Genomic DNA, 23,901 nt, shown 5'->3' on the forward strand with positions numbered 1-23,901 from the left:
ATATCTCATGTATAGAGACTTCAATAGTGTTTCGGAAGCCTAGGAGTGGGATTTACCATCCTAACATAACTCAGTCTCTGTCTGGCCTGTAGCCTTTTGACTGTTGTCTCCTTTAGGGTATCTTATTCTGAAAGCAGCATCTGTATATATACATACACACACACACACACACACACACACACACACACACACACACACACACACACACACACACATGTATATATATATATATATATATATATATATATATATATATATATATGTATATATATTTAAATATCTGTCTGTAGCTGCCACATAACCTTCCGTATAGCTGAAGCTTTTGTTGCTGCTACAGTTTGAATATCCATAACTCGCATTGTTACATGGAGTAAATGTAAGGGGTTAACTGAAAATGGGATTTTTAAAAAGGGTGAAGAAGGAAGAACATGCTGAAGCTGAAAATATATGTCATGAGAGCCTAATCTAATTTTATCTCTTATATGCTGAAAAGATGCAATAACCCTTTATTACAATATGGGTTGTGACATATCCTCTAAAGTACTGTTACCTGCCTTGAACCTGTCCTCCTATTTCACTCTCAACCCCTATTTTTAATCCTGTTTTCCCTAGATGAGTTCTTTGGTTTGCATAGTTAACAAAGACCCTTATGCTGTTGTGTCTTTCAGCTTTTCCCGGTTAGGGGTCGCCACAGCGGAACTCCGGTCCGCTAATGATTGGCAGTAGATTTTTACGTGCCGAGCAGGGCAACGTCTTACTGTGAGACCCTTATACTATTTGAAATTTTCCAGAGTGAGATAGTTGCAGCAATGTATTACTATGTTTGAAGTTATACAGGCAAACTTCATCTGCACCAGCTGAAGGCATGGTGGGATTTTGCCCCAAACATTTGCACTTCTAGGTTTGCCCACAAAGGTGGATTAAGATTACAAACTTTATAAGGATTTTGCTTTGAAGTTGTGCACTCCATCAAGTCAATTATTTTCATGCTTCCCAATAGCAGACTTGTGTAGGCAGCTTAGTTAGGGAGTTTATATCTCTTCCCACCAAGAAAAATTGTAACATCAACTTTTGAAATTTAATAACTTCTTATGGAGAATTACAAGAATATACCTGAGCATATATGGAAAATGTACTGTAAACACCATCTTCAGGGTGTTCAGTCTTCCCACCAATGATGATCACAATCTCCTCCAATAGTGAACCGTAACAAGGACCTCATTGTATGCAGTGAGGAATGTATCAGAATTTCTGAGTATTTGGAGTACTCTTTATTCCACAGGAAACAGGGTGGAATTTGTTTGTTCATCATACCTCAGGTTCTTTCAGAAATTGAAAACTTTTCCATTTTAGGCTTATTTACTTTAATTCTTGAGAACTTATGAAACTTGACTAAGATACCATCAAATATTTAGACATCCATAGTCTGGTTCTCAATAAGAAGTAATCATCTTCAAACAGACTACACCTGCCTACAGCTTTCCTGCCTAGCAAGATTGTATCTTATAGTTTCATAGTTTCATAGTAGTGTACTAGGCTATCTGCCCGGGGGCATTTATAAGCCTAGCCAACAGTGATGTGGCTTCAGCCACCCCGTATTATATAGTTGCGCCTCTCTAGTAGTGACACATGTGGGACCCCATTATTTAGTAAACTATACCTCTGTCTAGTAGTGACACTGAGGTGACTCCCGGGGTAAACTTGCGATCTCCCATCCATGCATCGAGATTTTTCTTGAACAGTGCCAATGAAGGGCTCTGTCTCACATGAACTGGGATTTTGTTCCAGAGTATGGGTAACCTCTGTGTTATGAATCTATCCCTCCAGCATGTCCTATTCATATTTGTGCAGAGGTTGAAATCTTTAGCTCGCGTGGTTCTGGTGGATTTGGATTTATTGAGATGGAGCATGTCCATCAGTTCTTGGTTGGACATGGCCCTATATGTTAGGCACAAATCACCTCTGAGCAGGCGGTATGCTACTGAATAGAGCTGGAGTTTCTTTAATCTAGCTGGATAAGGCACATGTTTGAGACCTATGATCCTCTTGGTGAGGTACTTCTGGGGTCTTTCCAGTTGTTGCATGTGCCGGGTGAGATACATCCCAAATGGAGCATTATATTCAATCATGGGCCTGACAAGGGAGGAATATAGAGGTACAATGACCTCCTTTGATCTGGATGAGAATCCCTTCATGATGAGATGGGCAAGGTAGAATGTCTTTCTGACCACTTTGGCAACATGGTTGTCAAAGGAGAGGTCACTATCGACTTGAGTCCCCAGGTCTCTGATTACTTCTTCCGTATTCAGTGGGTTATTGTCTACGTGATAATTTGTGGGTACTTTGTTTTTCCCAAAGGGGATGACTATACATTTTTTGGCGTTAAGTTTGAGGCCATGATTCCGGCACCAGTTATCCGTTTCAGTGAGACCTTTCTGTAGGATGTGTGTGTCAGCGGGTGAATCAACTATGGCACCCAGTTTGCAGTCATCTGCAAACTTTGTCAGCCATAATCCTCCCATATTTGCTTTCACATCTGAGAAGTAAATGCCGAATAAGAGTGGTCCCAAGACTGAGCCCTGTGGGACACCACTCGTGACTGGTTTTGAGTCTGACATGGCTCCAGCAATTTTGACCTTATGGGTTCTGTGTTTTAGCCAGTTTGCTACCCATCTTGTGACATATGGATTTACATTTAGGCTGCTGAGCTTGTCTATGATGCCAGAGTGTGGTATCGTGTCAAAGGCTTTAGCCAAGTCCAAGTAGGCAGTGTGGACAGCCTTGCCCTCGTCGATGGCACTGGTGACTGTCTCGAAGAAGTCAACCAGGTTTAAGAGGCAGGATCTGCCTTTTACAAAACCGAACTGGGTGGGATCAGGGGTCTGCAGATCCCCAATGTCGCCATTTATGAGTTCCATGATGATTCTCTCCATAGCCTTGCAGACCAGGCTGGTCAGACTTATGGGGCGGTAGTTACCAGGGTCAGTAGAATTTCCCCCTTTGTGGAGTGGGACCACTGTTGCTGTGCGCCAGTGTTCAGGTACATATCCTGTAGTGAGGCTAAGATTGAATAGCGTTCTTAGGTGCGGGTTTAGTTCATCTTGAAGTTCACGTAACACGCAACCGGGGATACCATCGGGTCCCATAGATGCTGTGGTTTTTGCTTTGTTGAGTGCTGATTTCACCTGTATGTCTGTGATGACAGGTAGGTTACATTCAGCAGGGATAATTACTTCATCTTTAGGGGTGAGGGAGGGAGAAATTTGCACTGAACCTATCTGCCAGAATATTGGCAATGTCGGTAGGGTCAGTGAATTTTTGTCGTTGTGTACTAACTCAGAGCATATCTGAGAATTTCCTCCCAAGGTTCTGACATAATTGAAGAAGGCCTTGTGATTGTCTTTGGTATCCTTGGCAATCTTTTTCTCAAAGTTTGCTTTAGATGTTTTATGAGAGAACGTAGTTTTTACTTGTGCTGATCAGGGAAGCCTTTCCCTTGTGGGATTTGGCTTTGTCCTGCAGTAGCTTCCTTCTTTTGTTGTACAGTTTGTTTATAGCCGGGGTCCACCAAACCGGGCGTTTTCCCTTGGTGGAGAGGGTCTTGGTTTTAGTTGAGATTGCTTGATCCATGCATTCTTGGAGATGTCCGTAGAAGGCTTTTGTGAAGGATTCAGCATTTTGGGATGTGGTTTCCATTAACCCAGTAGGCTTAAAAGATATCATTTCTGACTTAAGGAGCGCAAAGTCAGCTTTTGAAAAGTTTTTCACTGTAGTCTTTTGTTCTGGGGGTGGGGTGGGATATGTACATCCAACGTGATCAGTTTATGATCAGATCTTACTAGTGAGGGGTTTATATCCGGTGCGGAGCATTTGGACCCCATGTTTGTGATAATCAGGTCAAGTATATTATCTCTCCTCGTAGGAGAAGTGACCAGTTGCTCCATAGCATTTGAGTTAATGAATTCCAGGAATCTTTGGGCTAGGGTGTTAGGGCTAGAATAGTGGGCCCAGTCTATGTTGGGGTAGTTGAAGTCACCCAATATGATGGTGTTTGGTGTGACATTCATATCCTCCAGTGTTTTCAGGAATGCTTGATGGGATTCCTGGGATTGGGAGGGTGTTCTATAACATGCGACCAGTTGTATGGCAGTTTTGCCTATGGTGAGCAAAACTTGTATGGTTTCTGATGCTTCATGGGTAGCCACCAATCGAGAGGTGTAGGTGTCCTTTATGAAAATGGACACTCCCCTCCTTTGTGGTTCGCCTGGAACTTGAGGCAAACGCATGATATGAGGTATAGCCTGGTAGTGCTGGAGTGCTCTCAGGAGCCTTGAACCAGGTTTCAGTTACTGCACAGACATCGATGTCCTCCATACTGAGAAGTGCTTCGAGTGCCTGCATCTTGAGATTTAGACTTCTGGCGTTGAGCAGCATTACCCTTAATTTTTTCCATTTTTGTTTTTATGGAGGTTGATTTGTCTTTTGAGCATTGCCTAAAAAGGCACTATGGGGTGGCAAGAGCCTTGGCCAGTATCCGGAAGCCCAGTGGTGACAGGTGCAAGCCATCCCTTGAAGCAACGTGGCCTCTCCAGCATGTCATCCCAGGCTGACAGACATTGGATCCCCCTAGAATGACACCAGTGATTAAGCCAATTGTTAAAACTGATCATTTTGTCTTTGTACTGAGGCATCATTTTTGGTGAAGGCAGGATGCTGCTCAGGGTCAGGGTCATACCAGTCTGGGCTACATAATCGGAGAGCTCCTCAATGTCTCTTTTCATGTAGTCCAGGGAGGTACGTCTCAGGTCATTCACACCATCTCACTATGTATGACAGAAATTCAATAGCAGGATAGTACAAAGGATAGTGCACTGGACTTCTAGTAAAATGGTCAAAGACAATCAAATGTTGTGGGTTTAAGTCCCATTAGACTTAACTTAAAGTGATATTGGCATAATTGTTAAGGTCTTTGTCTGATAGACACAAGGTATTGGATTTGATTCTGCCCTCGGTTTATTAGCAAGACCTAAAACAGCCCTTCAGGGCAGTTAGTCTAGTCTTCCTCTATAAAGGAAGTAGGGTCATAGAACATCCTTGCTCTGTGCCCCTTGACAGAGAAATATTCTACAAGAGGATGTTCTAGGTAATAACCTTTGCTCTGGGAGTAGAGCATATGGCTTTTATGCTTGTAATAAAATGCTCTGGGAATCCAAGGATCTCAAGTATAGGCCACACATGTCCCCATGAGACAGTCACATTTCTTCTTAAAAGCTGCAAATGACCCAAGGAAGATTAAGCTCCTTTTGTTGGGCTTAAATATAGATGTCCATGTCTAAGTGATCCTTAGTAAAGACATCTTTTCATGGATAAATGAGGTGAGGCAACCAGGGCTGTATGCCACTAGCTAAAATGGAGATGTACAACTTGGTTTCTTTATTTATCAGGTCTGTAATTCCCAGCTAATTTGATATATTTTCCTGACTTTGGTAATACCATAGCACAGAGGATATACTAAGAGATGTAGGTGCTGTCCTCTAGGAAACATTTCTTTGAAAATATAAAAAGGTGGGGCTGTTAATCTGTTTAAAGTGCCATGTATGCCTGAGCAATCAATCTGCCTGGGCCAGTGCCTTTGCCATTAAGTGTATTCCTAACTTTCTGCTGCATTTACTTGTTTGAGATGGGGTGAAGAACTTTATTGCTCTTTTCTGGGGCATACTTAATCTCTTTAAAATGTCTGGATTTAGACCATGTGGGCTAGATTTGACATCTCGGCATACAGTGATGCATACAAGGCTCTAGAAAATTCACTTATTTTCATAGTGGAAAACTGAGCTCTATTTAGTTCATCTTACACTTTAGATGGTTACCCAGACAGACCTCAACCCAAAGCTGAGGTAAAATATAAAAAGATCTTTCTGAAGATTAGGAGGTGGGAAATTCTGATCTTGCCTTTATACTTCATAGTATTGACTACTTTGGCAGCAAGTCTGCATCATAACCTGTAGTCAGTTATCTATAAAGCTGATCACTCAGGGCCCAGTCTTTGAGTCCTGCTCTTTGAAGGTAGTCTTATGCTCTTACACTGACAGCTACAGCTAAGTTTACTCGCAGCACACTTCTCAACTATCTCTGATTTTGCAGAATGTGTCTAATTTTAGCTCATATTTTTGCCCAGTTCCTTATAAAATCTCTGAGGATCATTGTCAAGCAATAATGCCAAATATTAAGAATTTCATACTTTTTATTAACAGTTAATGCAATTTTATACAAGTCCCATTGCTCTAATAACGTTGTAAGTGAATTAAAGTAAGATTAAAAAAATGTCCTTGATTTTGAGTCTTTCACCCCCCTCCCACACCATTATTTTTGTTTTTTTTTACAGAATTATCGAGCAAAGAAATTGAGAGGTATGACTCTCAGTATGTTAGACAGTATTAAATGCATTCTGTTTTCAACAGGCAATTTCTTCATCTTGAAAGATCTGAGCTTACCTTATCCTTTTTATCTCTTCTAAAGACCTCTAACTACCAAAGGAGAATTGAAGATCTATCCATGTACTCTGACCCTTACAGATTCATGCGAGGTGATCTATGCCTAACATTCTGTGCTGCTAAGAACCCAGCTCTCCTTGATTTCCTACACATCCACAAAATCAATGCCTCAAACAGCACTTGAATTAAAGACTTAAATCTCCATCAACAAGTAAAATGCACTAGCAGGGGGAGTGGGGGCAGATGTATTACTAAATGTTTCCCCATCAATGGAATAATATTGAATTACATGTAAAACAGAGTAATGTCTTCACTTTCTGTAAGGCAAACCTTAATAATAGGATGAATGCCCATAAATGCATCATGGAGCTTACTTGTTTTGTCCTCCGGGTGCTAGAAGGTTCTCTACAGAAGTGGATATTGTCGAGACAATTATGTTCCATGGACAGATTCTGACTTGTAAAGTTCATGAATGTATGAATCTGTCTTGGTTACCTTGAAACCCTGCCTTGGCAGCTGCACAAAAGTCACTTGTTACATATTTAGAGTATTTCCACCGGAAGCATATCTACATAGATGATAAAAGGTTGTCTGTTGTATATCGTTTCAGCCTTTGCTTTAACAAACCGATTCTGGATCATGAGTGATATCTGGGTCAACTCTCTATTCTATTCTGCCTCCTTTTTTCCCCTAAACCCAGAGAAAAAGTCCATTTATACTGCCTCATCATGTTATAAATGGTATAAGTGCACTACAGCTGACAGAAAGTTCTGGATCTATTAGGATGGTTAGCAAGTAATAGTCTATCCCCCTGTGTGAGTCCTGAACAGTGAATAGAAATAAGTAACTTGGTCTGATGCACAAAGACTTATAGATAGGTCTGTCTATCCCATTTGCTGTATTGCTTTCTGCAATATATGTTGAGATTTTAAATGTTTTCAGTAGTGACTTTAGATCTATTTAATGTCAGATTGTGTACACTGAACTACCTCTCAGCATTAGCACTGCATTGTTGTGGTTAAATGGGCTAAGTGAATTTAAAATCTCCCTAAAAACATCAGTGCATCATAACTGGGACTGTATATCTAACTGACTACAAAATATAGTAACTTCAGTCATCACACACAATCTCCCCAAGTCTTTCCAGGTATTCCCAAAGCTCCTATTCCATCGCATATTTAAAACTATAGCTACATTCATTTTTGAAATTTTTTGTTAAACTGTATGTCACAAGCTTCTCTAACAAATTATTCATACAGAGGTCATGTCTCACTGCTATCTTCTGTTCTTGTAGGAAAACTGCATCTGTCTTATATTTCTTAAAATAGCATTGCAAAGCACTGCATTTTACTTTTGAATGCAGGCCCTCTTGTATTTAATCTAAATACAATGACATCCTCATCTCAGTTAACTTGAAATATGATACACTCAATGCTACCAGAGTTAAATTTGAACTCATATGCTCTAAAACAAATAAAAGTGTGACTGCAAAAATAAAAATGATTATTCTATCAATGAGGGAAACAGACAGAGTCATCAGCTAACAATGGCATTGACAGTGCCTAGAAAATTATAAAGTATAGCACTCATATAGCACTACTCTGCCTGGACTCAAACCTGTATTAAGTACTGTGGGGATCCTCTTCATCTTCAAGAAAATACATTATTGTTAACGAGCTGCTTAAAAGGTCCCAACTCTCATGAATTGGGCTGCTGTCCTTTACCTTTTTTTAATATTTTGGTATCCTCATTTGCCATTCTGCTGGCAGCCCTTGAAAAGAACTCGAACTGTTTGGTAAGAAGAGTGAATCATCCTCCATTCTTACAAGTCCTGCAATGGTGCCTACAGCTTGGGCATCTACCTCCTTCAGAGAGGCAAACATTATACTGCTAGGGACAGCAAAAATACATCGTGCTGCTTTCTTCCTCCCTTGGTGGCTGATCTAACATTTGTAGGCTGTCCTTAGTCCTGGCATCCTTAGTAGGGATGATATCTGAATATTCATCTAGTGCAGGCATGGCTGCATATTGGCAAGAATGATGAGAAATTCATGCTGTTTTCTATCTCTGCCCTACTGAATCTGAAGGTGTCTGCTCTACTGAATCTGAAGGTGTTATCTACAAGTCAGGAGCAATTTCTGAAAGATCTCAGACCTAAGATGCTGCTGCTGAGAGAACTTCAGAACCAACTATGGGAATTTTACCAGTTACACTTATTTTCCATTTAAATAATAGTACCACTTGTTATCTAAGTATAGTGGGCATATTTTTCTTTACCAGAAATGTCTCACTGAAGCAAACTGCCACCTTCTCTCTCTCTCTCTCTCTCTCTCTCTCTTCTCTTGTGAGAAGTCTTGAAGCACAGTGGGAGTACAGTGGTATATTCATAGATTCATTGATTCATAGACTGTTACTAGGCTAACAACCTGGAGGGGGTTTTTTTCTAAGCCAAGCCAAGTTTTCCTGAAAGAATAATGATGTGCTGTATCTGAGTAGGACATTGAGGGCCAATCATTTACAAGCTACCTCTATCCATAAGGGACATGGATGCCACATGCAGTGTAAATTTCCTTTTCCCCATCCACTGGTCTAGGTTGTGCTTAAACTGGGCAACAGATGAACTCAGCTTTACATGGATGTGAAGTCTGTTCCATAGGAGGGGCAGTCTCTGGGACACATATCTGTCTCTCCAGCATGTTCTATTTAAGTCCCAGATAAAACCCAGGTCTCTAGGTCTTGTAATTCTGGTACTCTGACATATGAATATGTAACAGATTCATAAGTGTGGGGTTTACAGGTGCCTTGTAAGCCAGTCATAGATCACCCTTTAGCAATCTATAAGAAACAGGAAAGGGCTTTAAGGCACTCTGCAGAAGGCAGGTTTGTTACATCTTGTATTCTTTTTGTAAGGAACCTCTAAGGTTACTCTAGTTGCTGCATATGCCTGGTCAGGTACATACCAAAGGAAGCACTGTACTTTATGATTGGTCTGATAAGAGTGGAGTGCAGTGGAATAATGACCTATTTTGACCTACATGCCATGCCCTTACTTATAAGTTGCACAACATAACAGGAGTTCCTCACCACTGTGGCCATGTGGCGGTCAAAGGTAAGGTTACTGTCTACCTGTGTAAGCAGATCCCTGAACACTGGCTCAACTCTTGAGGATGTATTATCAGCATGACTTCCCAAAGGGTGCAATTATGTATTTCTTCACACTGAGTTTAAGACAATGGCTTTTGTACCATTTGTTAGTCAGAGATAGACCTTCTTGAAGAATACTAGTGTCTGCAGGGGAGGAGATAATAACCCACAGCTTGCAATCATCTGCAAACTTAGTCAGCCATAAACCTGCAGCATTTTCTTCCATTTCAGAGAAATAGATGCCAAAAAGGAGCAGGCCTATTACCGAGCCCTGGGGGATTCAGCTAGTGACTGCCCTCTTGGTGGAGGTGGCCTTGCCTTTTTTGACCTCCTGGGTCCTATTAGTGAGCCAGTTGGCTATCCAGTGGGTGAAAAAAGGGTTTATACCTAAATTAGTGAGCTTGTCTATAATGCCTGAGTGGGGTATTGTATCAAAAGCTTTGGACAGGTTGATTTAAGCTGTCTGCACAGTTTTACCTTCATCCAGTGCCCTGGTGACCCTCTTAAAAAGTCCACCAGATTTAATAGGCATGTCCTTCCTTTAACAAAGCCAAACGGTGATGGGTACAGCATTTGCAGGTTACCTATGTCCCCATTTATCATGTTCATGATGATTCTTTCCATGGACTTAAATATGAGGCTGTTAAGACTTATTGGACTGTAGTTACCAAGATCAGTGGCTGGATCTCCTTTTGTGCAGACAAATAACTGTAGCCATCTTCCATTCCTTGGGCACAACACCTGACTGAAGGCACCAGCTGAAAAATTATTCAAGTGGACTACAGAGGTCATATTTCATGCTATTTATTAAAATTCCCGGGATGTTATCAGGGCCCGACAATGCAGTGTTTTTGGCTTTGGAAAGTGCATTGATGACCTGTCCCCTACTAATGGTTGGGAGGATTGTGTTAGTTATGTGGCATTTCCTCTGGACTATCGGGGGGGGGGGGTTTGAGCTGAACCTGTCAGCCAAAAGATTGGCAATGGCCACTGGTTCAGTGTGGGGGATGTCAATTACAATAAGTTCTGCACATTGTTGTGTATTTCCTCTGAAGGTATGGCCATAACTGTAGAAAGCTTTGTGGTTGTCCTTTGCCCAAGAAGCTATTTTTTTCTTCAAATTTATCATTTAAAGTATTAATTAACCCACTTAAGTACCTGTTTAGATTGGTCAGGGAGTATGGCTTTGTTCCTCCTACATGTGGCCAAAATTGTTTTATTTTGTTGTATAACCTATTGATATTGTGATTTCACCAGGGTGGCATGTCTTTTAAGTTTGTCTTATTCCTTATACTAGTGGGCACAGCTCACTCTACACACCTAGAAATATGGCTGCACAGAGGTTTTGTAAATAACTCAGTGTATACTATGGTGTTTACTGGGTTTGTAGGTACTTGGAATTTAGTCAAACAGATGCTTAGTAGAGAGAGGTTAGCCTTGGAATACTTCCTAAAGGTTTTTGGTTTATCTGGATGCCCAAATTTAATTTTTATTTCAAGTAATACTGCCTTATAGGCAGATCTGATGAGCAAAGATATTACATTGGGTGAGAAATATTACTCCCCCCCGATGTTCATGAGTACAAGGTCAAGGATGTTTGTACCCCTGATACGAGACTGGACCAACACTTCCAGGATTTTGGTATTAACAAAGTATAGAAATTTCTGGGCTTGTGCATTAGAAGTGATTTAGTATTCCCAGTCTATAGAGGGGTAGTTGAGATCCCCATTAATATCATATTGTGTGGAAGGGTGAGGGACTCACAGTACATTGAGATAGGTAATATGGGTTTCATGGGACATGAAGGGGTCCTATAGGTTGCAAGAATATGGTACAGTGCACCGTTTATAGTGAGTTGCACATGTATGAGTTCCAGTGGGTCATACACTTTAACTAGTCTGGATGTGAGATTGGTTTTAATAGAAAATGAGACTCGTCCATCTTTAGTTCCTTACTGTGCAGTAGCTGGTCTAAAGGTGTGAAAGGCATTATAAGCTTGCGCTGCTGGGATACTTTCAGCAACTTTATACCATGTCTCCATTACTACACAGATGTCTACACTCTCCAGGGAGAGAAAGGCTTGCAGACAGTGTAGTTTGTTGTTAAGACTTCTAGCATTGGGCAGTACCACTTTCAGATATTCCTTCAGAGGTTCAATTAAGTTGGCAGGTTTATCAGTATGCCATTGCCTAAAAAAGACACTTTGGGTGTTGAAAATTTCTTTGCCAATATCCGAAAGCCTAGAGGGAATACGTGCACAGAGCAATGTGGTCTGTCAATCATGTCCTCCTAGCCCATCAAATATTGTTGCCCCCTGGACTGACACCAGAAGCAAAAGCAATTATTAAAATCAATTATTTTCTGTTGGTAACATGGCATAATTCTTGGAAAGGTAGTATGCTGCTCTGTGCTAGGCTCATACCTTTCTGAGACAAATAATCAGGGAGCTTGATCATGTCTCACTTCATATAGCCAAGGGAGGTATGTCTCAGGTCGTTAGCATCCACATGGACTATGGCAGAGTCATACTGGTACCTGGAGTTCAATGACCTGAGTGCCTGTGTGACTTGGTGGATCCTAGCCCTGGAAAGGCAGCTAACTGTGACTCTCCTCTTACTCAGTCTGGTTAGGGGGACATTGCTGTGCTCACTATAGACTCACCAATGACAAGGAAATTTGGCTGTCTGCTGGTTTGCCTTAGGGGCTTAACACTAGAAGACACTGGATTTAGTGTTACAATGTGTAGCTGTGGGTGGTGTTTTAAGGGAGTGTTTAAGTGATGGCTGAGGGCTCTTTCTTTGACTGTACTGTTCAGGCAGTCTCATTGTTTTGGGAAAGTTACCTCTAAGTGCCTCAGCTCCCTGGGCAGTAGGAGTGGTGCAAGTGTCACATAGGATTCTTTTTTGTTATATGACGGAGTTTTGCCTCCAGAGTTAAAGTGTATTTACACCTCTTGCTTACTGTATCTGTTTTATTCAGAATAAGTTGGTTGTCAATGTACATGAGGCAGTTACTACACTGCTTCAGAATACTCACCTCAACCAAACTGGCCACAGAGGGAATTGGTAAGTGCATATCCATGGCTACTGATCCACTAAGGAGGCGTGAGGAAAACTTAAATACTGAGCAAGTCAATAAGACAAGGAACTTGAACAACGCTCAGCTATGAGCAAACTAATTGCTCTAGTAGTTAAAAAAAAAATCTGTCTAGGCAGTAGTGTAAGTAAAGTCCTTTCCTTCACTGGCTGCTGTTAAAATCATATCCCTACCTCTGAGGTTCAGGAGATGCACGGTCACCTGCCTGGTGCTTGTCCAGTCTAAGATGAAGTTTCGGTGGGTAGTGTGACTCTGTCAATGATGATATATCTGTGTAGGTTAAGGGCCACTTCATTCCATTCTCAGTTTGTAAAAATGACACTACATCAGACACTCCAGGCCATCTTCAAGCTCACTAACCTTAGATCATTTCTGCATTGTCTATTTTCTAGTTCTTTTTCTCTCCTGCAGAAGATGTGTTGATGCATAGTACTCCTGGATATGTGCTTGGGTCTCTTGTGCATGGATCTTCTCTAGAGACACTGTTGATTCCAGAAAAGAGGCTTTGGAAGTGCAAGCCTGGATAGCCTCTTCACTGTTAGCAACACTATCTTTTACTGATAATATGTTTTACAAGACCTGATTTCACACTGTAGCATATTTATCTGACTTCTCCCCATTGATGACATAGGGAACTTAACCTTACAGGCAGGTCAAATCATCTATTTGTTTTGTATATCACAGCTGTAAATCCATAACATAAATTAAAATGTATTATTAGCTGAGAATTATGTGACCTCCACAAGATATCCAGAACTACTGTAAAGCCTAATGGCAGTGCATTCCTTCAATTTAGTGCCCTTATAAAGTTAAATCACTTAATATGACTCAAATCTATGGAGCTACTGAATACACTGACTGCTTCATCCATTGCTAACATATCTACTTCCTTCTGATGTGGGATTTTTAGGAGAAGGATTATTATGAACTGAGGCAGAAGATTAATGATGTGCTATGATAGAGTTTAAAATAGAGAAACTTAATCTATGAGAAGGGGCAGGAATGTAGCACTAAGGGCTATGGGGGACAGAGAGAAATCTGGGGAACTACAGAGCTCTAATCCTGACAGTAGTGGAAGGGAAATCATGCAACAAAATCCTGAGGGAAAGGCTGGTTGTTTTCCCAAAGGACAGTAATAATACTGTATATTTAAAAAAAAGCATGTATACATGACCCATTTTATGAGTTGGAAAGGGAGTGCTGAGAGATGTGGTCTACCTGGGCTTCAACAAGGCTTTTGACTCTGTCCCTTACAGGTGTCTGTCAGGAAAACTGGAAGAGTTGAGGGAGGATCAAACTTAAGAAAATGGATTGTTGCAAAAGATACAAGAGGATGTGATGAAACGGACAATATCAGGAAAAGGAAAGTGACAAGAAGAGCATCAGAGTCAGTCCCAGCTCAGCTCCTCTGTGGTGTGCTCATATCAGACACTTCTGAGGGATCCAAGGACAGCATCAAACTCTTCACTGACAGCATAAAGCTAGCTAGGTACAGCAGTGGAGGCTGGGGCAGGACTCTACATAAGGATTTGCAAAGGCTGACCAAAAGGGTTAAGAAAAGATTCACTGTGCAAACTGTTCTGTGACTCAGTCATCTTTGTGTGGTGGCACTCAATGCATATCCGATGCTTGATTTGTTCCATCTATATGTTACACTGTATAATAAAGTTACCTGAGGTAAGTAATTCTTTCTTTCACAATGGACAGGTAAAAGCAATTCTCCATTGATGTGTAAGCATAATTGCATAAATATTATTACATGAACGTGATGTGAAAATAAAGAACGCATATCAAGAAATTTAAATGGGTAGGTTCACACTTATGCCCATGGGTGTGATGCCTCCAAGTATAAGTAAAAGAAAACCATAGGTTGCAAACCAGGACTGTTAAATTTATGTTACTTGTAAGTCATTCACTTTTTTAGCTACATATTCTTGCTGTAGTCCTGTATTGTGATCTTATAACTTTAGATCACTTTTTGTTACCTTTTGTACCCTACTCCCCAGCCACCACTTCACAATTCCATGAATGTCACGCAAAAGACGTGTGAGGTCATTGAGTCCTGTAGTTGACTGAGGGTATTGTGAGAGGTCAGGCACCCTTGTGCATGAATGAGGTGCTATGACACAGCATACATCTGTATCCTTAAAGTTTATGGAAGGTGCAGCAAGCGGTGGCACTGAGACAAATGGAATTAACAGCAGTATGTAAAACAGTGAATCAAAAGGAATGCTCATTTGCTGCATGCAAGGGCACTGAGTCCATGGAACATACGTTAGTGCATGTCCTTAGTGGCATTTTTGTTGCATGCTCAGGCAAATGGGACATTCCAGCTCTGATCCCCAATTCTCAAGCTGCAACTCATACTCCCCTGCTTTGGATCCTGCAACACTCCCCACTCAGGATTAAAAATGTAGGCACTGTCTGCTTGATCCCATCTCACCCCCTTAAAATCTTCCAGTGGCAGGAATTCTGGCATACAAAGGTAATTATCATAACAGTGGCTGTCTCCTCTACCAGTGTATCAGCTATGCCTTTCAGCTTATTCACTATTTAACCATGCAGCCGGTGTTTTTTTTCCCTATAAACTGATGCCTTGCAAATTATTGTCTTAGAAAAAGTGGACTGTTACTCAAGCATTAAATATCATTTACATAACAGTACTGTACAGTATTTAAAGTAGTACAAAGTTGAATAATGATCATTAAACTTCTATAAACCATTGCGATAACTCACTTCTAGTTATTTTATTTGGTAAGGTTTCATGTAACTCCTTGCATTAACTAACTCATGTAATTGATGTTTTAATGAGTTTTCTACATTTGAATGAAGTGCAGTTCCTCAATTTTCCATTTCCCAAGGCAAAAGACAAAGCTCATTTTTGAACCTCAGGGTTTTGGTGCTTGACATTTCATATTAGAAGCCTGTTTAACATGAACATGAAGTTTGACTTCTGACAGCTTCTCCATACTCTTCATGGGTTCTTATCATTAATTAATGATCCGAGATGTCCTCGTCAACAAATGAATAAGCATTCATAGAGCAATGTGGCAAACAGTGGGTTCTGGCATTGTGCTTCTAAGCCTTATATGCAGTAACATTTGAAAGTTAAACCACAAATATCACATAAATGAGAAACTTCAACTCAAATTCCTATGCTTTCCTCTGCTATAAAACCTTTACGAGTAAATATTTTTTTTCAGATACCATGGATGACATTGGAAATCAGAACTCTCCCTCAGTGACTCATGGCTTGGTAACACTGGTCAAAGGGGATGTTAAATGGGGAAGGCAGTGAATGATAAGGCCCATTTACCTTCTACCTCCCAAAGTTTATAATATACAGTTCAGCAGTGCTTTAAAACAGGCAAATTGTACATCCTTTATGATCTCCCTTGTGAGCCTGTTTGTCTGCAAAGCAGTTTGCAATATATTCAGCTGGATTGTGTTTATTATTCCCAGCTGTAAGATGAAAGTATTGACTCCATGAAATGAGATATTGTATTTACTGCTCTTTGATACTAATTTATTCAGGTTAGTGAAACAGATACACAGTATTATCTTTTCTGAGAATTGCTCATTCTTTTGAGGTAGTGTAGTTTAAACTAACCCATGCAATGAAAAACAAAATGAAAATGGAAAAATTCAGTAGTGATTAATAGATCTGTTTCCCAAAACTGTTGCTGTGTACTTCCTTTAAATATTTTGCTAAGATATGAACTCATTCCAAGAAAACATGTGAGAGCAGTTAGCAATATCATAATATTATATTACAATCATTAGCTTGTGCAGTGTCTGGGATGGTCGCCTTGACCTTGTAATAATTTAGCTGTCATCTTGTAAGACAACAAGTGCTACTAAGTTCCATGTGGTTTAAGAGAAGGAATAAAACAGATGTGCCTTAGTGGAAAGAATATAAGGACCTATTAAACTCATCCCACTGATTGAACTTTTGTGGGAAGGCACTTGACACCATTACGGGAAATAGTGAACTGAGAAGTCAAATCTACTCTCCTCACAAGTTTTAGGAGTACTGTTGCTATCCCTGTATTCTGTAAACTTTATATGTATCACAAGGTACTCTCTGCTTTATCCACTTCTCTTCTTCCTGTCTTTGAAAGCAAAGGGCAGAGAGCTACAGTCAAAGTGTTGCTTTCAACCCCATCTGCATCTGATAGAGCTCTTGTACAGGGGCCCAAAAGAGGCCACATCTGAGACTTGGATGCCTCTTTTGGTCACAACATGTAGCATCAGTTCTTCCCTCAATAATGAAAGACCCTTTAATTATGCACATGCAAAAATATTCAGCATTTGCAAGAGGGGTCTGCATCAGGTTACATAACCACTGACACAACATAAGACGGATCTTATATCTTGGGGCTGTGCAGATGACTGACATGTTGGCCATGAGCCTCTTGACAGCAGGGCACACAGGGACACACTTCTGGTATCCAACAGTTCACCAGAATGCGAAGGTATATAATTTATAGCAAAAATTATGGCCTTGAGGAATACAGTATGCAAGTAGAATGTGATGGTTGCTGTTAACACAGTATAGGATGCATGTGTACTTGGTTTCCATATGAAAGGCAGTCAATTAATCAACCTCTCATTATATGACATAGGCTATGGCAAAGTCAGTATGAAGAGAGAATGCAGTAAAATTAGACATTTTGCTGCACTCTGTAGTGGGTAGAAATAACTGTACAGCACCCTTTGACAAGTAAATATTTAACCGATTCATTCCTTCAGATTGGCTGCAAAACCATAAAAATGTTAGGGATTTTAAGCTCAGCTATCATCTTGGGCATTTTGGCCTGCATTTTAGAGAGCATTAGTTTATGTATTGAAGTCCAGCACTGCAGTATTAATATACAAATGCTTTAATAGACTATCAGTTAAAAAAAACTAAGCCCAGCTGAAGAAATTTTTGCTATTCAAACATTGAAAGTAGTGCTGAAAGAGTTAAGTTAGATATTCAGGGCATATAATAAAAAATAAAAAAAATATTTAGTTTCTGTGCTGGAGAAGTATGCATAAGGTGCATAAGAAGGTGAGATATGCATGAGGCATATTTTTGCAACAATGCGTATTTGGTATAATGGAGTATTTAGCAGTTTAAAAGTTGTAAAACAAGGTTCATGGGTTCATAGTTGGTTACTGTTCTATTGACCCTAAGGTCTTTATAAGCCTAGCCATGTGTAGCCAGTATAATACTATAGAAATACAATATAAAGAATCTTGCCTAAATTGAAGATCTTAGTTAGCAGTGACGGCCCATATGTAAGAGGGTCATAGGTGAAATCCCCAGCAGGAATTTATGGGTTCCTATCAAATCATCCAGGCTATGCTTAAACAGGGTCATAGAGGGAGGTCTGTTTCATGTGAATTGGTAGCCTATTCCAGAGGAGTGACAACCTCTAAGAGACATGTCTCCAGCAGGTCCTATTTATGTCGGAGGCCAGGTTAAAGTCCCTGGAGTAGGTGACTCTTGTCCCATTTGACTTGCGGGTGTGGAGCATTTCCATTAGGTTTGGATCTGAGTTTGCTCTGTAGGCCAGGCACAAGTCCCGTCTAAGTAGTCTGTATTCTACTGAGCACAGTATCAGTGACTTCAATCTGTCAATGTATAACATGTGCTGGAGACCCTGAATTTCTTGGTTAGAAATCTCTGAGGGCTCTCTTGTTGCTGCAGGTGCCTGGTATGGTACATACCAAAAGGAGCATTTTAATTATTGGCCTGATGAGGGTCGAGTACAAGGATGTTATGACCTCTTTCACTCTTGAGGCAATGCCTTAGCTAATGCAGCATGCTATGTAGAATGCTTTCTTTACCACAGTAGATGCATGGTGGTCAAAGTTTAGGCTACACTCAACTTGTTTTCACAAGTCTCTTACTACTGGGTTGTTACTGAGGGTATTATTATTTATATGATAGTCTGCAGGGATATTATTTTTACTGAAGAGGACAATAATGCATTTTTATCATTGACTTTGAGTCCATGGCTTTAGCACCAATCACTGGTTTGTGGAAGTCCCTCTTGAAATATATTGACATTGTTTGGGGATTCAGTGATTGTACCTAATTTTCAGTTGTTGGCAAACTTGGTCAGCCACAGCCTCTCTGTCTTGGCCAGAACTTCTTCTGAGAAGTATATTCCAAACAATTGGGGGCCAAGCACTGACCCCTGTGGAACCCTACTAGTGACAACTCTGCTGGTTGAGGTAAAGTCTCCAACTTTGACTGAGTGTAATCTGCTGGTGAACCAGTTAGCAACCCACCTGATGACATTCAAATGGGAGAGTTTATCAATGATGCTCAAATGTGGGATTGTGTCAAAGGCTTTCCCTAAATCAAGGTAGGCTTTATGCACAGATTTGCCTTTGTCTACAGCTCTGGTGATGTTTTCAAAGACGTCCACCAGGTTTAACAGGGATGACCTGCCCTTGACAAAACCAACCTGTGTCAGATCAAGAGTTTGGAGATCACCTTTATCTTTATTTGGGTCTACTTTGTTTGGTTGAATTTACAAAACTTCAAAACCCATATGGCTGAGACCATATGATCAAAGTCTTGTAACTTCGAATACTTTGAACTTACATTGCCGTACAGCATGGGACAGGAGAGTTACCATTCTCCTCACTGTAGTGTGATCTCAGAGTTGGTATATTTAAATAACAGAGGGTGTGGGGGGTGCAAGAGGGCTTGCCCCCCTGCAAAAATGTAAAGGTAAAGTTTTTGATTTTGTTTGGTGGTTATGTTGTGTTTTCGAAGTTTCAAAACTTCGATCATATGATCTCAGGCATACGGGTTTGGAAATATTGAAACTTCAATAAAACAACATAAACTCCCTTATTTATAAGGTCCATGATGATTTGTTCCATGGCCTTACAGATAAGACTAGTTAAGCTTATGGGTCTGTAGTTCCCAGTGTCTGTTGCTGTACCCCCTTTATGAAGGGGGATAACAGCTGCTGTTTTCCATTCAGCAGGGATAAAACCAGTGCTCAGGTTGTGGTTGAAGAGAGTACATAACGGAGTTGCTAACTCATGTTTTAAACCATTAAAATGCAACCTGGCATACCATCCGGTCCTATAGAGGCTGTAATTTTGGCCTTGGAGAGAGCAATAATGACTCGCTCTTTGGCGATGCAAGGTGGGGGAGATGCAGAGAGAATGCTTTGTGTAATGTTAGGAGGGGACAGGGGGTGAAATTTTCACCAACCCTATCGGCTAATAGGTTAGCTATTTTTTGCAGGATCAGTGTGTGTGATGCCATCCACAGCTAGCTAATTACATGTCAGGGTCCTACTTTTTAGGTTACGGATATAGCTGAATAATGTCTTATGGTTATCTTTAGTTATGGTCACTAAATTTTTTTTGAAGTTGCCCTTAGCGGATTTTACAAGTTATCATATTCATTTGTTCAAGGAGAGGAGGGAGTACTTGCAGTACTGGGAGCTCTCTTTTTTATTCTTAGACAGCAACTTTTTCCTCTTGTATAACATTAATGCTAGATGTATACAAGAGAGGCTTGTATTTTTTCTTGAGGATCTTGTTTTGATCCTAGTAGGTATAGCTGTGTCAATATATTTGTGTAAGTGTTTCTACAGGGCATTTGTGTATACCTTAGTATAGTTGTCAATGTCATCTGTGGGAACAGGAGCTTAGAAATTATTTATGCCATCCCTTTGCAGGGTATAATTAGCTTTGGTGAAATATTTTAGCCAGATTTCACCAAGAGGGGTTCAGGTATTATAGCTACTTCAAATGTGACTGATTTGTGAACATATTTAACCAGTGAGTGTCCTATACTTGTGGTGGTACAAAGGTCATGCAAATTAGTGAGGAGCAGGTCAAGAATATTTGATCCCCTTGTGGGGTTGCATGCTATTTTCTCCAGGGCATTACTGTTAAGGAAGTCCAGGAACCTTTGTGTGAGCATGTTAGTGCTGATATAAGCTTCCCAGTCACTGGAAGGATAGTTAAAATCACCCATGACTAGAGTATTTAGTTATATAATTTGGTTGACTCAAGTAGGTCCAAATAAGCAGCGTTGTATATGTTGGTTCATTGAAGGGGGCCTATAACTACCGATGACTTGAAGGGAGAGTATTTCCCACAGTTAGCTGAACTTGGAGTAACTCCATGGAGGTGTCCTGTCTAACCAGTCTAGAGGTGTATTTATCTATGATGAAGATAGATACTCCTCTTTTGGTTCTCACACATTCATTTTGTGGTCTGAATGTGTGGAAGGCATTGTAGTCTTGCAAGGCCAGGGTATTCTCTGTGGTCCTGAACCAAGTTTCTGTGACTGCACTGACTTCAACATCCTTCAGGGAGAGGAGTGTTTCCACAGAGTGCAGTTTCTGATTTAAACACATAGCATTTATCATAGGATCATAGGAGGTTACTAGGTTAATAGCCCTGGGGACCTTACAAGCCTAGCCAAGATTTTATCCCCAAAAATGAAACCTGAGTCAACAGCTGTCACCCTTGTCGATGAGGGACAAAGGTGGAACCCCATGGGACAAATTTATGGTTTCCCATCCACTCAACAAGCCAATTACTAAAGTCAATAATTTTTTGTTTATATTGTGATATCATCCTAGGTGTGGGAAGAATGCTGCTCAAGGCTAGGGACGTACCTGCCTGGGACACACATTCATAGAGCTCAATCACGCCTCTCTTCATATAGCCCATTGTGGTATGTCTCAAATCACTCACACCAAAATGAACTATGACGAAGTCATAATGATACCTGTAGAGAGACTTGAGTGCTTGTGTGATAGACAGCTCACTGTAACCTTCTCCTTGTTCAGTCTGGAGAATGGGGCATCTGTGTGTCTCACAGTGCAGTCACCTATGACTAAAAAATGTAGTTTACATATGCTTTTCCTTAGGGCTTATTTGGTAAGACACTGGTGCTTGTGTTTTTATGTGTATTGAGTGCTGTAGGTGCTGTATTAGGTGTTGCATGTTTGTGTTTGGAGGGTCTCTGGTGTTTATGTGGGTTTCTGATAAATGCCTCCATGTATGAGTGTTTATGTTTTGAGTGCATGGTTTGCATAGGAAGTGTAGTATGTGAGCTGACAAACTGTTCAGTGTTACTGTTCTATGCGTAAGAGAGCAAGGATTCTAGATTCTTAGTGTAGACGCATCTCTCACAAATTGTACTTGGGTGATTTAAGACTAGAGGGTTATCAGTGTACATGAGGCAGTTGCTACACTGCCTCAGAATACTCATGACAATCAGGCTGGTAGGAGAAATGGAGGGAAACTGACCATACATAGTGCTAGGTTAAATCCTGTTTCCACAGTGGGGAGAGAAAATGCAGGGGTGAGGTATAACTGGGTGCTCTAAACAAGGTCTATACTAATGGGGTGCTCTATAAAGGGTCTATACTAGTGAGGGTTCTGTAAATGGTATGAGACTGTTATAGATTTGCTGGTTTTGGGACTGTCTAAGGGGCAAAAGTGGAGCTGAGGTGCTATCTGAGCAGCTAAGTGCAATTTAAGGATATCTCGGCTGAATTACAGGCACCTACTAAGGGAAACTTTAACTACTAAAGTTTTTGCATCAGTAACAATCAGTTGTTACCCCCACTGTGCAGTACTACATGATGGGACACACAGGTGTGCTATGAGTAAACAGATGAATTCAGCAGAGCAATGGCTGGTCATCTAACTCTGTGAAGCTGTGTTAAACCAAGAGCAAACCCATGCAAATGTGGGATTATATAACAACAGTAAGTAGACTGAATTAAACAATTGAACTAATAAAAAATCTAAAATGAGTCCTGTGCAAGCAACTTTCTATCAAATGCGTCCTAACTGCATTCCCCTGCCCAAGCATGTGGCGGGCCCTCTCCAACAAAAGATAGTCTGGTTCAGTCCTCAATTTAAAATATAGAACCATATTTAACAGGTCTGAATCTAGTTGATGCTACAACAGACAAAAAGTGCACAAATCAGCAAGAACAAAAACAAAAAAATAATAAAACTTAATGCCAATGGCAAACGCACAAAAAATAAATTGAATAAAATAAAAAAATGCTAAAAAATCAAAACAGCCACTCCAAGCAGGTTAAGTTAAGCACGTTCATTCATTTAATACAAGAACTTCATCAGAACAGGATGACGAATAAACACACCCAGTACAGTTTATACTAAAGATCATTACATTATCAACCAATCAGAGAATACATTAAAAAAACAACTAAATATTATAATATAAAACACAAGAAGTGAATATTAATGAGTTAATCTATTTTCAAGTAGGCACTTTATATTAATGAGCCCATTCAGTCTGGGAACTTGATCCACCTTTAAAGCAATCTGCCACTTCAGCTCTTTAATTTCTAAGAAACTATTAACATTTTCAATAAAAAAGAATGGGATCTACAAAATCTAATACAAAAAAAAAAAAGAAAACTTTCTAAAATTCAAACATTCACTAACTTTCACAATTGGAGCAGGAAGCTGGATACACCACCCACTGATTTTACAACTAAATCTATTACTACTAAAAATTGTTTTATGCAAATGTTTGAAATAAATACTTTTTTCCGGAGTTAATACACCTACACCGTTTGCAGTCATAACAGGGGTAGGTGCCAAATGACCCTTGTCTCCCTTTTACATTAAGACCATCACCAAATTCAAGTACAGATTTAATGTTAGACACCTTTTTGTAAATGAATTGTGGGTGATCGTCCACAACCCAAGCAAGCTCACCTTTCCCTAGAATATCCTTTCTGCTGAGTCTCATGAACCACAATGAAACTAAATCCTTGTGTCATTCAGGGCTGGTCTTAATGATAGGCTACTGAAGTTGCATTATTCTGAGAGGCAGAAGGGTAATGTTTAAAATAGCTTGTGGCACATAGGATCATAGAATCATAGGAGTTTATTAGGCTATCAACCCGGAGGTCATTTCAAGCCTAGCCATTTCATCACAGTGTAATATCATAGATGCGCTAGTGCAGGTGATCATCTCCCATGCTGTCTGTGCCATGGCTTGCTTGAGGAGCTCATGAATATGCAAATATGTTATGCCAAACCCCTCCTTGACTGCTACCCTCCAAAGGACATTGATGGAAAAACAACAGCTCAATGAGTACTAGGTACAGATGGTATGAATGTCAGTGTGGGTCTCTGGGTGTGC

Source organism: Protopterus annectens, chromosome 6.part0, assembly GCF_019279795.1.
Source record: "Protopterus annectens isolate FY-2018-M chromosome 6.part0, PAN1.0, whole genome shotgun sequence".
In the NCBI taxonomy this organism is placed as follows: Eukaryota; Metazoa; Chordata; order Ceratodontiformes; family Protopteridae; genus Protopterus; species Protopterus annectens.